The following is a 13,437-nucleotide window of genomic DNA, read 5'->3' on the forward strand; positions in this document are numbered from 1 at the left end:
TATATATATTTAATGGTAAATATATGGTAATGGTAATATATGGTAATAAAATACAAAATGAGCGCTGCATGGTGGCTCACACCTGCAATCCCAGCTACTCGGGAGATGAGGCAGGAGAAGCACCCAAACCCGGGAGGCGGAGGCTGCAGCTAGCCCAGACCGCGCCACTGCACTTCAGCCTGGGCAACAAGAGCGAAAGTCAGTTAAAAAAAAAAAAAAAAAGAGACCAGGTTTCAACCATGTTGCCCATGCCAGTCTGGAACTCCTAGGCTCAAGGGATCCCCCACGCTCAGCTGTCCAAAGTCCTGGGATCACAAGCATGAGCCACCATGCCAGCCCGATCTACTCCTTTCTGGTTAATAAACTGGGCCTATGCGCGCTGCCTCACGCCTGCAATCCCAGCACCCCAGGAGGTTGAGGCGCCCTGGCACTGGGGGTGGGGGTGTGGGGAATCACCTGTGGTTGGGAGTTTGAGACCAGCCTGACCAACATGGAGAAACTCCATCTGTACCAAAAAATAATACAAAATGTGCCGGGCAGGGTGGCTTACGCCTGCAATCCCAGCCACTTGGTAGGCTGAGGCAGGAGAACCACCCAAAGCTCGGAGGCGGAGATTACAGTGAGCCCAGACCACGCCACTGCACTCCAGTCTGGGCAGCAAGAGCAAAACTCTGCCTAAAAAAAAATAATAAAATGTTAAAAAAAAAAAAAAATTCCCTTCTGAATGCTGGAAAGCACCACAAAGTTACAAGTCAAGAAATAATTTGGAGAAAAGAATTAGTAACTTGTTGGACAGACAAAAGACTTTAATATAAACAAATACTTTAAAAATATACATTCGAAGACATCTTCATAGAAAAACAGGCAAAGGACATAAATAGCAAAGTGAGAAGACAGCTTGATGTGGCCATTTTATCCAGGGGGACATTTTGGTGAGCCCTATGGACACAGCTGCCATGATGCCACCAGTGTGACAGCTGTCCCCTTCAAAATGTGTGAGCCCCAGCTCTTCCTCTCCCCCTAACCTCCAGTCCAAAGGACCTGCATTTTCTCTTTTACAAATACGTTGTCATGAGAAAAAAGAAACAGGATTAGCTCCTTAAAGGGGAGCAACAATCCCCTTCCTACAAGAAATTTTATGATACAGTATTTGCACATACAAAATGAAGCCTAAGAGAAAAGTTCAGTTGAGTATTTCCTCTGTAGTCTGGAGCTAAAACTAAGGAAACTTATCGTGTCCTAATCTTTTCCTTCTTCCACCCAGTGTCTGTCTGGATCGACATTATTCATTCAATAGCAGTTCACTCAGGCAGGCATGGTGCTAGGCCTCGGTATCTCGCTGTGAACCAAAAACAGTCCCTACCTCCAGGATGCAGGCATTCTCCTGGGAGTTGGAGGAGGAACAGGTAAAAAATAATTATATATTCAGATTAACGATATATTGTCAGGTTTGAGGATTGAGGAAAGTGTGTCCACAATTGATGGGTTCTTGGTCTCGCTGACTTCAAGAATGAAGCCACAGACCCTCACAATGAGTACAATACAGTTCTTAAAAATGGTGTGTTCAGTTTGTTCCTTCCGATGTTCAGACATGTTCAGAGAACATAAGAGGGAATTAGCACACGCACATACACAGGCAGAGGAAAAAGACAGCCCGCCATCTACCAGCCAGTAAGGCAGACCTCAGAAGAAATGAACACTGCCTGCACCTTGATCTTGAACTTCTAGTTGCCAGAACTCTGAGAAAACAAATCTGTTGTTTAAGCCAGTACCCAGCATGTGGTACTTAAGGCAGCCCTAGAAAACTAATACTCACTGAATGAGGCAGGTAGCTGTTTCTTTTCTTTTCTGAGACAGGGTCTCATTTTGTCTCCAAGGCCGGAGGGCAGTGGTGTGATCACCAGCTCACTGCAGCCTCGATCTTCCAGGCTCAAGCCATCGTCCCACCTCAGCCTCTCAAGTGGCTGGGACTACAGGCACGCACCAGCACGCCCGGCTTTTTTTTTTTTTTTTTAGACCATGTTGCCCAGGCTGGTCTCAAACCCCTGAGCTCAAGCAATCTGCCCTCCTTGGCCTCCCAAAGTGCTGGGATTACAGGGGTAAGCCACCGCGCCTAGCCCAATTTTCAATAAAAAATTACAATCCACAGTAAAAGGCAAAAAACACAGTTGAAGAGACAGAGCAAGTATAGAACCAGACTCAGATATTCAAAGGATGTTGGCATGATCAGACTGGGAATTTAAAACAACTGATTAATATGTTAAAAACTCTAATGGAAAACGTAGACAACCTGCAAGAACAGATAGGTAATGTAAGCAGAGAGAGAGACTTCTAAGAAAGAATGAAAAAGAAATGCTACAGATCTGATATGGCTTGGATATTTGTCCCCTCCAAATCTCATGTTGAAATGTGATCCCAGTTGTTGGAGGTGGGGCCTGGTGGGAGGTGTGTGGATCACGGGGGTGGATCCCTCATGAATGGCTTAGCAACATCCCGTTGCTGATGAGTGAGTTCACGAGAGATCTCATTGTTTAAATGTGCATGGCACCTCCATCCTTGCTCTCTTGCTCCCACTCTCACCGTGTGACGTTCCTGCTCCATCTTCACCCTCTCCCATGAGTCAAAGTTTCCTGAGGCCTTCACTAGAAGCGAGCAAATGCCAGCATCACACTTCCTGTAAAGGCTGCAGAACCATAAGCCAATTAAATCTCTTTTCTATATAAATTACTCAGCCTTGGGTATTCTTTAAAATAATGCAAAAACAGCCTAACACAAGATCAAAGCCACTGTTAACAGAAATGAAGAACGCCTTTCATGAGCTCAAGGTGATAACGACAGGAGGCAGCCAAATGCCTAGGCAGATAGGGGAAGGTCCCCAGTGAAACCCCACCTCCAAGCCAAAGAAAAATTTATTTTATTTTATTTTTTTATTTTATTTTTGAGATGGAGCCTCACTCTGTTGCCCAGGCTGGACTGCGAAGGTGCAATCTTGGCTTGCTGCAACTCCATCTCCCCGGTTCAAGCAATTCTCCTGCCTCAGACTCCCAGGTTGCTGGGACTATAGGCACACGCCACCATGTCCAGCAAATTTTTCTATTTTTAGTAGAGACAAAGAGACAAGGTTTCACCATATTGGTCAGGCTGGTGTTGAACTCTTGGCCTCAAGTGATCCACCTGCCTTGGCCTCCCAAAGTGTAGGGATTACAGGCGTGAGCCACTGCACCCAGCCACCAAAGACAGTTTAAAGCCTGAAAGCCAAGCTACAAGTTAAATCCTTGGACCAGCTTGAGAATTTGTCTTCCTGTTTGGTGTGCTTTCCTTTGGTTGATCTCCACCCTTCATCTATTTTACATATACCTGCCCTTTCTGTACCGTCATGCCCACCTTTAAGTGGTGTCTTTGCTTTAACCTTTTTTGCATACACACAAACCAATCAGCATCCACTCCCCATCCTGTGCCTATAAAGCCCCCGACTCAGTAGAGGAGGAGACTGCCTGACTTCAGGGAAGAGACAACCTGACTTCAGAGAAGATGACCTGTCCTTCCCATCCCCTCTCCACTGAGAGCTGTTTTCATTGCTTAATAAAATTCTTTACCTTCATTATCTTTCAGTTCATATGAGCTCATTCTTCTTGGTCACTGGACAAATGCTCAGGACCCACTGAGTGCGGACTCCCAGAAAGGCTGTCACACCAGCCCTTTGCCCTTGCCAGCAGAGGGCAACTGCCCTTGGATCGAGGCAAGGGGCTAACCAAGCTGCTAACACACCACAGTCCACGGACAGTGGAACTAAAGGAGCACTGCAACACTCCCTCTTGGGCTTCAGGGTTGTGAGCATCCTCACCTGGGCGCCACTGTGTTCCCCTTGAGGTAACATGCCTCGTCTGGCTGTGGGCCCTGCATGGAGCTTGCTCCTGTGTCAGTGCCCGGAGCAGCCAGCCAGATCCCACCCTCGCTCGCTTGCATGCTCCTCCCAACAAAAGGTTGACCACGACAGGCTGAGATGAGGCACCCCTTCCATGAGTCTGGTGAAGGGGCCAAGAAAAATCCTGCCTCAAAGGTAAACTGAATATGGCTGAGGAAGAAATTTCTGAACCTGAGCATATGTCGATAGAAATTTCCAAATCTAGACCTTGGATGGTGGCTCACGCCTGTAATTCCAGCACTTTGGGAGGCCAAGGCTGGGCTGGTCATATGAGTTCAGGAGTTCAAGACCAGCCTGGCCAACATGGTGGAACCCTGTCTCTACTAAAAAAAAATACAAAAATTAGTCAAATGTGGTGGTAGGCAACAGTAATCCCAGCTTCTCAGGAGGCTGAGGCACAAGAATCACTTGAACCTGGGAGGCAGAGGTCACAGTGAGCCGAGGTCACAGTGAGCCGAGGTCACGCCACTGCACTCCAGCCTGGGTGACACTCTGCCTTAAAAAAAAGAAACTTTCCAAAACTAAATAGAAATTTCCCAAAAAAAGACATACAAATGAACAACTGGTATATGAAAAAAGCCCAACATCACTAATCATCAGGAAATGCAAATCAAAACCACAGATATCACCTCATAACCATTAAAATAGCTACTACTGAAAAGATAAATATAATTTGGCGATGTGGAGAAAAGAAAACCCTTGTACACTTCTGGTGTGAATGTAAATTAGTACAGCCATTATGGAAAACAGTATTAAGGGTTCTTCAAAAAATTAAAAATAGAACTACTGTATTGTCTTACTACATTTGTGTTGTTACAAAGGAATACTTGAGGCCAGATAAATTATTTTATTTTTTGTAAACACAGGATTCTTGCTATGTTGCCTAAACTTGTCTTGAACTCCTGGGCTCAAGCAGTATTCCTGCTTCAGCCTCCCACAGTACTGTGATTACAGGTGTGAGCCACTGCTCAGCCGAGGCTGGGTAATTTACAAACCAAATCTGGCTTAGAGTTCTGTAGGCGGGACAAAACACACAGTACTGGTATCCGCATCAGACTGCTTCCACTCATGGCGGAATGCAAATGGGAGCAGGCATGTGGAGATCACATGGTGCACGAGGGGCAAGAGAGAGAGGAGGGAGGTGCCAGGCTCTTTTTAACCATCAGTTCTGTGGTAACTAACAGAGTGAGAACTCATTCATTACCTTGAGGATAGCACCAAGCCATTCATTAGGGATCCAATGACCAAAACACCTGCACCACGTCCCATCTCCAACACAGGATCAAATTTCCACATGGGACTTGGCAAGCTCAGACAAACCATATCCAAACCATGGCACATACGATCCAGCATTCCACTGGGGTATGTACACTTGGGGGTATATACAAAGGTAATGAAATCAGTATGTTCAAGAAGTATCTGCACTCCCATATTTATTGCAGCATCATTCACAACAACCAAGACATGAAATCAACCTAAGTGTCCACCAACGCTTGAATGGATAAAGAAGAGATGATACCGCACCAGAACCTGAGACAGCAGGAGCCCCGCCTGGCCCGAAGCCGTTTCCGCCGCAGCAGGCAGAGGGGCTGAACAGGCACTACCAGCCAACGTGGGGTTCCGGAAGACACCCCCTCCGGGCACCCAAGTGCCCCTTCTCAGGGCTCAGTCTGACCATGGCCACGTCCTGCCTCACGCTGCCCCTTAGGCCTGGCATAGAAGCTCGTCAGCTCAGTCCTTGTCCTTAAGAGCTGGGCCCAGACCCTGGGTTCTGGCCAAATCCCCACCCTCAGGGCAGCGTGTTTGGTCTGCCACCTTCAGGAAAATGGCCATGGCCTCGGCCTCCCTTCGGGCACCCAGGAATGGGGGGTCTGCTCCGTCCCCCAACTATCCACACTCTGAACCCCGGGGGCTGTGGAGCCTGCCGCCACTTCCTGCGGGTGGGGACGTTCTATGCAATACAAGGTTCCACTTTCGAGAAGTGCAAGCAGCTGTGCTGGTGGGCACAGGTAGGGTCATGTCCTGCCCTTCCCAGCCCTGCCCCGGAACTCCACGCCTGGGGCAGCCCCTCTGGCTTCTAAATCCACGGTTGGGGATCCTTAGGTCATGTTACCTTTTTTTTTTTTTTAAAGGAACAAATACACAAACACATTGGTTGACTTTGCTTCCCTGTTCTCGAATACTTGAATGTTGGGGGGATCTGGGAGGTGTGGGGGCCCCCAAGACACCGTCTGCCCAGCCCTGCTGCCCCTCCCAAATCGCGGACAACGGTCACAGTCCGGTGGCCAGAGGGCTGCTGTGCCCTCCCTGGTCCCCACTGCCCTTATCTGTGGACTGCCCCTTCCAAAGACCCCTGGAATAGGGCGGACGGGCAGGCTGCCCTTCCCCCCGCTCCTCGTCAGTGATTTTACGGGGGAATTCACTACCTTTTTCTATAAAAGAACAAGCAAACGGACAACCGCCCTCTGCAGGCACCCAACAGCCATCTAGTCTCCAAAGGTGAGCGACTAGCAGTTTTTTTTTTTCCCCCAAAGGTGGGACTGTCATTTCCTTCTCCCTCCCCACCCCTCACATACCATCTGCGACGTGGAAGACTGGTCAGAACTGTTACTGTGCATGAGTGAAGATCCCAGAGCGCCGTGGGCCCCAAGCCAGCTCCCAGCACTGGAGGACGGTAACAGCCATGTGTCAATGCTAAGATGTTTTTAAAAGACAAAAAAAAAAAAACCCAAAGTTTTCCAAAGTGGGAGGAAAACATCAAATCACTTTAATCACATCATACCAGGTGAACTTGTGTCCAGAATTTGTGGGCTCTTGGTGTCACAGAATTCAGGAACAAAGCCACAGACCTTAGTGTTGAGGGTTAGTTCTTAAATATGGTTTGTTTGTACTTTCTTCCTTCTGGTGGGTTTGTTGTCTCACTGGCTTACACGAGTGAAGCTACAGACCTTTCTGCTGAGTGTTACAGCTCTTAAAACGACACGTCTGGGGTTGTTCATTCCTCCCTGTGAGTTCGTAGTCTACACTGGCCTCAGGCGCTGCAGACATTTGTTCGCAGTGTCACAGCTCTTCAGGCAGCGTGTCTACAATTGCTCATTCCTTCCTGCAGATTCATAGTCTATACCGGCCTCACTAGTGAAGCTGCTGACCTTTGCAGGGACTACTACAGCTGACAAAGCTCAGCACACCCAAAACAGCAAAACAACAAAGCTGCCACATAACAGAAGATAAACCAAGACTCATTACTGACTATTGACTGGGCCAGCGTGCTTTTATTCCCTTATCTGGCCCCACCCACATACTGCTGATTGGTCTATTTTACAGAGAGCTGATTGGTACATTTTACAGAAAGCTGATTGGTCTATTTTTCAGAGAGCTGATTGGACCGTTTTGACAGGGTGCTGATTGGTGCGTTACAATCCCTGAGCTAGACACAGAGTGCTGATTGGTGCATTTACAATCCTCTAGCTAGACATACAAGTTCTCCAAGTCCCATTAGATTAGCTACACACAGAGCACTGATTGGTGCGTTTACAAACCTTGAGCTAGACACAGAGTGCTGATTGGTGCATTTACAATCCTTTAGCTAGACACAGATTGCTAGACATAAAAGTTCTCCAAGTCCCCACTAGGTTAGCTTGATACAGAGTACCTATTGGTGTATTTACAAACCTTGAGCTGGACACAGGGTGCTGATTGGTGTATTTACAATCCCTTAGGTAGACATAAAGGTTCTCCAAGTCCCCACTAGACTCAGGAGCCCAGCTAGCTTCACTTAGTGGATCCGCAACTGGGGCTGCAGGCAGGACTGCCCGCCAGTCCCAAGGGAGCTGTGCCTGCACGCCTCAGCCCTTGGGTGGCCAATGGAACTGGGCGCCACGGAGCAGGGGGCTGCGCTCATAGGGGACGCTCAGGCTGCGGGAGCCCACCGCCAGGAGTGGGGAGGTTCAGGCATGGCGGGCTGCAGGTCTGGGGCCCTGCCCCATGGGGAGGCAGCTGAGGCCCTCGGAGAACTGGAGCACAGCTCCAGCGGGCCGGCACTGCTAGGAGACCCCGCGCACCTAGGCAGCTGCTGGGCCGGGTGCTAAACCCCTCACTGCCCTGGGCCGGCAGCGCAGGCGGTGGGCTCCGAGTGTGGGGTCCACGGAGCCCGCTCCCGCGGGAACTCACGCTGGCCTGTGAGTGCCTGGCAGAGCCTTGGTTCCCGCCCATGCCTCTCCCTCCACACCTCCCTGCAAGTAGAAGGAGCCGGCTCTGGCCTCAGCCAGCCCAGAGAAGGGCGCCCATAGTGCAGCGGTGGGCTGAGGGGCTCCTCAAGCACCGCCAGAGTGGATGCCGGGGCCGAGGAGGCGCGGAGAGTGAGGGCTGCTAGCACACTGTCACCTCTCAAACTGATAGAATACCCGTAACAGTATTACGGGTTCCTCAAAAAATTAAAAATAGAACTACTGTATTGTCTTAGTACATGTGTGTTGTTACAAAGGAATACTTGAGGCCAGATAAATTATTTTATTTTTTGTAAAGACAGGATTCTTGCTATGTTGCCTAAACTTGTCTTGAACTCCTGGGCTCAAGCAATCCTCCTGCTTCAGCCTCCCACAGCTGCTGGGCCGAGTGCTAAATTACTTCTCAGCCGAGGCTGGGTAATTTACAAACCAAATCTGGCTTAGAGTTCTGTAGGCTGGACAAAACAGACAGTACTGGTATCCGCATCAGACTGCTTCCACTCGTGGGGGAATGCAAATGGGAGCAGGCATGTGGAGATGACATGGTGCGCGAAGGGGCAAGAGAGAGGAGGGAGGTGCCAGGCTCTTTCTAACAATCAGTTCTCTTGGTAACTAATAGAGAACTCATTCATTACCTTGAGGATAGCACCAAGCCATTCATTAGGGATCCGATGACCAAAACACCTGCACCACCTCCCACCTCCAACACAGGATCAAATTTCCACATGGGACTTGGCAAGCTCAGACAAACCATATCCAAACCATGGCACGTATGATCCAGCATTCCACTGGGGTATGTACACTTGGGGGTATATACAAAGGTAATCAAATCAGTATGTTCAAGATGTATCTGCACTCCCATATTTATTGCAGCATCATTCACAATAACCAAGACATGAAATCAACCTAAGTGTCCACCAACGCTTGAATGGGTAAAGAAGAGATGATACCGCACCAGAACCTGAGACAGCAGGAGCCCCGCCTGGCCCGATGGCATTTCCGCCGCAGCAGGCAGAGGGGCTGAACAGGCACTATCAGCCAACGTGGGGTTCCGGAAGACAACCCCTCTGGGCACCCAAGTGCCCCTTCTCAGGGCTCAGTCTGACTATGGCCACGTCCTGCCTCACGCCGCCTCTTAGGCCTGGCATAGAAGCTCGTCAGCTCAGTCCTTGTCCTTAAAGCTGGACCCAGACCCCAGGTTCTGGCCAAGTCCCCACCTGCAGGGCAGCGTGTTTGGTCTGCCACCTTCAGGAAAATGGCTGTGGTTTCGACCTCCCTGCAAGCACCCAGGAATGGGGGGTCTGCTCCGTCCCCTAACCATTCACGTTCCGAACCCCGGGGGCTGCGGAGCCTGCCGCCACTTCCTGCGCGTGGGGACCTTCTATGCAATACAAGGTTCCACTTTCGAGGTGGGCACACAGCTGTGCTGGTGGGCACAGCTAGGGTCACGTCCTGCCCTTCCCAGCCCTGCCCCCGAACTCCACACCTGGGGCAGCCTCTCTGGCTTCTAAAACCGCTTTCGGGGATGTTTTTTTTTTTTTTTAAAAAGGCACAAATACACAAACACATCGGTTGACGCTGCTTCCCCGTTCTCGAAGAGTACTTGAATGTTGGGGGGATCTGGGAGGTGGGGTTGCCTCAGACACCGTCTGCCCATCCCCGCTGTCCCTCCCAAATCTCATACAATGGTCACAGTCTGTTGGCTGCGGGGGTGCTGTGCCCTCCCTGGTCCCCACTGCCCTTATCTGTGGACTGCCTTTTCCAAAGACCCCTGGGATAAGGCAGGTGGCCGGGCCGGCCGGCCGGCCTCCCCGCTCCCATCTCACTTGTCAGTGATTCCACATTTTGCAATGGGGAATTCACTGTCTTTTTGTATAAAGGAACAAGCAAACAGATACCCGTCCACTGCATGCACCCACAGTCATCAGGTCTCCAAAGCTGAGTTAGCACTCTTTCCCCAAAGCTGGGACAGTCACTTCCTTCTCCCTCCCCACCCGTCGCATACCATGTGCGACCTGGAAGACTGGTCAGAACCGTTACTGTGAATGAGTGAAGATCCTGGAGCACCTTGGGCCCCACACCAGCTCCCAGTGCTGGGGGACAGGAAAAGTCATGTGTCAATGCTAAGATTTTTTAAAAGAAAAAAAAAAAGTTTTTTTGAAGTGGGGGAAAAACAGCACTTTAATCACATCATACCAGGTGAACTTGTAGGTCTGGAATTGGTGGGTTCTTGACTTCACTGACTTCAAGAATGAAGCCACAGACCGTCCTAGTGTTAACAGTCCTTAAAGACGCTGTGTCTAGAGTTTGTTCCTTCTGACAAGTTTGTGGTCTTGCTGGCTTACAAGAGTGAAGCTGCAGACCTCCGAGATGGGCATGTACTGGAACCATTACATTCCTCCCTGTGGGTTCACAGCCTATGCAGGCCTCAGGCTTAGAAGCTGTGGCTGTTTGCGATTAATATTACAGCTCTTAAGTCGGCGTGTCTAGAGTTCATTCCTTCCCGACAGCTCAGTCTACAGCGGCCTCAGCAATAAATCTACAGACCTTTGCAGACAGTGTTATAACTCATGAAAGTAGTGCTGATCTAAAGACTGACCAGCAACAACCACCACCACTACAAACAACAAAAGAACAAACGCTGCACAATACAGATGAGAACCCAAACTGATCGTCACTGGCAAGCTGGGGCAGCCTGCTTTTATTCCCTTATCTGACCCCACCCACATCCTGCTGATTGGTCCATTTTACAGAGAACTGATTGGTCCATATTACAGAGAGCTGATTGGTCCATTTTTCAGAGAGCTGATTGGACCATTTTAACAGGGTGCTGATTGGTGCATTTACAATCCCTGAGCTAGACACAGAGTGTTGATTGGTGCATTTACAAACCTCTAGCTAGACATAAAAGTTCTCCAAGTCTCCGTTAGATTAGCTAGACACAGAACACTGATTGGTGTATTTACAAACCTTGAGCTAGACACAGAGTGCTGATTGGTGCGTTTACAATCCCTTACCTAGACATAAAAGTTCTCTAAGTCCCCACTAGATTCAGGAGCCAAGCTGGCTTCACCTAGTGGATCCCCCACTGGGGCTACAGGCAGGACTGCCTGCCAGTCCCGAAGGAGCTGTGCCTGCGCTCTTCAGCCCTTGAGGGGCTGTGCCGGGACCCTGGGGCTGCATGGAAGCCCACCGCGTGGTGGGGAGAGGTACAGGCATGTTGGGCTGCAGGTCCAGGGCCCTGTCCCATGGAGAGGCAGCTGAGGCCCTGGGAGAACTGGAGCGCAGCTCCCCTGGGCCCGCACTGCTGGGGGACCCGGCTGCACCTACCGCAGCTGCTGGGCCGAGTGCTAAGCTCCTCACTGCCCTGGGTCAGCAGCCCCGGCCGGGGGCTCCGAGTGTGGAGCCCATGCCCGCGGGAACTCGCCTAGCCTGTGAGTGCGTGGCACACCCCTGGTTCCCGCCTCCGCCTCTCCCTCCACACTTCCTGGCAAGCAGAGGGAGCCGGCTCCGGCCTCAGCCAGCCCAGAAAGGGGCGCCCACAGTGCAGTGGTGGGCTGAGGGGTTCCTCAAGCACCTCCAGAGTGGAGGCCAAGGCCGAGGAGGCGCGGAGAGTGAGGGCTGCAAGCACACTGTCACCTCTCAAACTGATAGAGCTCAAAAGTTTGCCCTTACACCAACTGTCAATGCTGGAATTTTGTATTCTGTTTTGTAAGGATTTAATGTCAAAAAATCTGCCAAAAAAAAAGAGAAAAGGTGATACACATGCATGCGCACACACACATGGTGGAATACTATTCAGCCTTAAAAAAAGGAAATCCTGTGATTTGTGACAAAATGGATGAATCTGGAGGATGTTATATACTAAGTGAGGTAAGCCAGGCGCGGAAAGAAAACCACCTCATCCTCTCACTTACACATGGACCCTAGAAAGGTCCCTAGAAGCAGAGAGTACAATGCTGGATACTGGGGACTGAAGAAGGTGGGGAGAAGAGGGAGGTGTTGGTCAAAAACTATGAAGTTTCAGTTACAAGGAAGAAATTTTGGAGATCTGTTATACAGCATGGTGGCCATAGTTAATAATAATGTATAATTGAAAACATTTTAAATGTTCTCACAAAAAATGGTAAGTATGTAAGGTGATATATATAACTAGCTTGATTCGTTTCCAAAAAGGCAATACAGTGAGGCTTCAACTCTACAAAAAAAAAAAAAAAAATTAACTAAGTGTGGTGTCTTGTGTTTGCAGTCCCAGCTACTCGGGAGGCTGAGGTGGAAGGATTGAACCCAGGAAGTGGAGGCTGCAGTAAGCTGAGATTGTACCACTGCACTCTCGCCTGGGTAACAGAGTGAGACCCTGTCTCAAAATAAAAAATAAATAAATAAATAAATACTTCTAAGCCAAGAAATACTTCTAAGATTTAGTAAGTTAATTTCTGAAAAATGCCTGACATTGCACTAGCATCTATTTCTACTTCTGTTACTATTTCTATCACTAACCAGATATGCTGGTTGATTACATACGGGATGTAACGAGGTCAGGAGATCGAGACCATCCTGGCTAACACGGTGAAACCCCGTCTCTACTAAAAAATACAAAAAACTAGCCGGGCGCGGTGGCGGGCGCCTGTAGTCCCAACTACTCGGGAGGCTGAGGCAGGAGAATGGCGTGAACCCAGGAGGCGGAGCTTGCAGTGAGCTGAGATCCGGCCACTGCACTCCAGCCTGGGTGACAGAGCGAGACTCCGTCTCAAAAAAAAAAAAAAAAGAAAAAAAAAAAAAAAAAAAAGAATGAAAAGGGTCAAAAATGTATCCTAGGCCTGAGTAATTGGAAAGATAGAAATTGATGGGGAGAGCTGAGAGGTGAGGGACTGGAAACATATGCCACCACACTTGGTTAATTTTTTTTTTTTTCTTTTTTTGGAGAGTTGAAGCTTCAACTAGTTATATTTATAACCTTACATACTTACCATTTTTTGTGAGAACATTCAAAATCTCTGTTTTCAATTACACATTATTATTAACTATGGCCACCATGCTGTATAACAGATCTCCAAAATTTCTTCCTTGTAACTGAAACTTCATAGTTTCTGACCAACACCTCCCTCTTCTCCCCACCTTCTTCAGTCCCCAGTATCCAACATTGTACTCTCTGCTTCTAGGGACCTTTCTAGGGTCCATGTGTAAGTGAGAGGATGAGGTGGTTTTCTTTCTGCACCTGGCTTACCTCACTTATTATATAACATCCTCCAGATTCATCCATTTTGTCACAAATCACAGGATTTC

Source organism: Macaca thibetana, chromosome 7 (assembly GCF_024542745.1).
Source record: "Macaca thibetana thibetana isolate TM-01 chromosome 7, ASM2454274v1, whole genome shotgun sequence".
NCBI classification, from domain to species: Eukaryota; Metazoa; Chordata; class Mammalia; order Primates; family Cercopithecidae; genus Macaca; species Macaca thibetana.